We start from the raw sequence: 3,211 nt of genomic DNA on the forward strand, positions 1-3,211 counted from the left end.
AACTGGAGCAAATTATGTTAAATGCATTTATGACAGTGTCAAAATGAGCCTTTCCATTATGGATAACTACAACGCACTAATAAAAACTTTTAAAAAGAAAGGAAAATAGGGGTCTCTCCAGGGTTCCATTTGCAAAGTCGGGTCAAATCCAGGTGTGTCTGACATATTCCTTCACAAAATTCACTAAAATTTCTCAAGGAAATAGGCAAAACACAGGTTAAACTGGCAAAGATCACATTGCAGAAGCCCTTTATTTAGTTTATCTCCTCTCTTGCTGGGGCCACTTTATACAAGTTCTTTTCAGGAAAAAAAAATGTTACCCTGATTGTCTATAAGATGCTGTAAATACCCAAATGACTAGAAAATCATTTTGCATTGGAGACCAAAGGGTTCTATACACAGTTTGCCATAACTTAGGGTACAAGACTATTTTGAAGTTGGGGATATTTAAGAAGAATATCAGCTTTACACTCTGGCCAAAAAGGGTTTCTTGAGGAGTCCAGATGTGGGTATGGAGAGGGCAACCCTTGTTTCTGGCACAAAAATTCTAAGGGAAAGCCCCCAAACCAGTATTTAAGGGCAATAAGATTTTTTAAGATAACTTTTAAAAATAAAATTTAATGCTAAAAGTATCTGTGATAAAGAATGTCTCCAGATTTTAAAGAAGGAATGAATCAGTGCTATTGAATCCTGTTGCTTCAGACTCTGCATCACCAGTTGGGCTCTGTTACCCATCCTGTTTCTCTCCCTGGGGAGAAAAGAAAAGAAGGAATGAAATAATACCTTCTTCTGCATTTAGTTCATGGCAAACGCTTTGCAAACACTACCTCACATCTTCCTAAGGTAACAGTGGATTATAGAGAAGATGGACCCCATTTTGCAGAAGAAAAGCTGGGGTTCCATCAGGAAGAATTGCTTTGGTTAACTAATAGAGGGTAGAGTTGGGATTCAACCTCAGGCATGTCTGAACCCATTGCCCGTGACCTTTCCATACCATCACAGGTCTCACTCTCTGGCACTGCCTGACTGGGTTCCCGTCAAATGACAGTGCATTAGTCAGCTTGAGGTGCCATGACAACATACACAGACATTCTCACAGTCCTGGAGGCTGAAAGTCTAAGTTCAGCGCGTTGACAGGGTAGGTTTCTCCTTGGCTTGCAGATGGCTGCTTGTTCTCGTGTACACCTCTCTCTCTCTCTCTCTCTCTCTCTCTCTCTCTCTCTCTCTCTCGGTGTTTGCTTGGTCTTTTCCCTGTGCTTGTGCATCCCCATATCTCCTTCTCTTTCTCTTTTTCTTCTCTTCTCCTCTCTTCTCTTCATTTCTCATATCTCTTTTTCTTCGTGAAGGACACCAGCCTATTGGATTAGGACCCACGCTTATGACCTATGTTAACCTCAATTACCTCCTTACAGGTCCTGTCTATCTCCAAAATCAGTCACTTTGAAGGTGAGAGTTTCAATGTCCAAATTTTGAGGAGGTCACAGTTCTGTCCACAATGGAGAGCTGTCATCTTTGGGACCTTATTATAATATTCATCACAGAAAGGGCTGTATCCCTGACCTCAGAATTAATAATAGAGTTGAGGTGCACAAGATTTACACCAACTAACCTTACCACCAATCAAACTGTAGAAACTGCAGTTATCAAATGTAAAGTAAATAAAGGCACAGGACTTATCATTTTATGCTTTAGAATAGTCCTTGGTGCAAAGCAGTGGGAATCCACACACACACACACACACACACACACACACACACACACACTCACACACACAAACACATACAAATATATGGAATGTGTGTATATGTATATATGTGTGTATCTGGAGTGTTTAGAGAAGTAGAAGAATCTTTTCATCAGTACCTGAAGCGAGGAAAGCATCTGAGCCGACAGGTTGAAAGAAGAACATGTGTAAGAGGAGGTCCTGTGCTTAGTCCTGAGGCAGAGACTGCAGGAAGGGGAAGCTATACCCATCACAGGGCCATGTGATGATGGCCCCCTGGCCCCTGGATGAGAGATTCTTATGGACCAGGAATCACATGGTGTAGTAGAAACTGCATGGCATTTGTAGCTGTACTATTTAGAATTTTATTCCTCATTTATGCACATATAAGTTGTCTTTTGCTGCATGACAAATTACCTCTCCAAATTTATTGACTTAACATACCACAGATTTATCACATTTGTGAATCAGGAATCTAGATATGCTTCAGCAGAACTGAGTCCTCTGCTTCAGGGCCACTCACAAGTGTATAATCATGGTATAGGACAGGCCTGTGGTTTTATATGAAGGTTCAAATGGGGAAGGATCCACTTCCAAGGCTGCTCGTGTAGTTGCTGGTTAGACTCAGGTCCTTTGAAGTTATGGAACCCAAGGGTCTCATTTCCTCCATGGAGGTTGACAGGAGGGCACCCTCCGTTTCCAGCCACAGGGGCTGCTGCATAAGGCTGCTCCCCACATGGCAGTTTGCTTCAGCAGAGCAAGCTTGTGAGAAAAGCCAGGGAGCATGTCTGTGCCTGACAGCAGTCTGTCTTTAGCAGCCACATCACTTTGGCCACGCTCTACTCATTGGAAATGAATGATCAGAGCCATTTCAAATGCAACAAGAGGGCGCTACAGAGGGTGGAAGACAGAGATCATGGGCAGCCATTTTCAAAAGTTGCTTACCCTAACATTATTTAGGGTGGCCTATCAGAATCTTAGGGTGGAAATTCTTACATTCAACAGGAAAGGAAAAAAAAAAACTAAAAATTGTTGACATACATGGAGAGGCATGACACACCTTTGACATTCTTCAAGTATTCTTTCGTCTGTCATGGTTGCTCCATGTCTAGGAGTCTTTCTATCCTCCACCATCTTAGTCTACCATCTCAGGATAGCCCTGGACTCTAAGAATGGGCATATTGCCCTAACCTGGAGATAAGGAAGTTCTGAGTCCTTCCCTCTATACCCTCAGTATTCAGGATGGTGACGGGCACATGCTGGTTGTCATCTTTGTTTGTTGGATGAAAGGATCTGAATGACGTTCTTTTGGCCGTCTGGTGCCATACACAGAGTTTGGACTGGGATTGAATCAGATCTGCAGATGCTTAATCAGATCAGGGATTAAAGGATCCTGGGATTGAATCAGATCTGCAGGTGCCTCTGCCCTTCTGTGCCCACCAAGGACTCTCAGTCTGTGCCTGAGTGAGAGGGGCTACATCTGCCAGC

The sequence above is a fragment of the Spermophilus citellus genome (assembly GCF_964194105.1).
Source record: "Spermophilus citellus genome assembly, chromosome: 13".
NCBI classification, from domain to species: domain Eukaryota; kingdom Metazoa; phylum Chordata; class Mammalia; order Rodentia; family Sciuridae; genus Spermophilus; species Spermophilus citellus.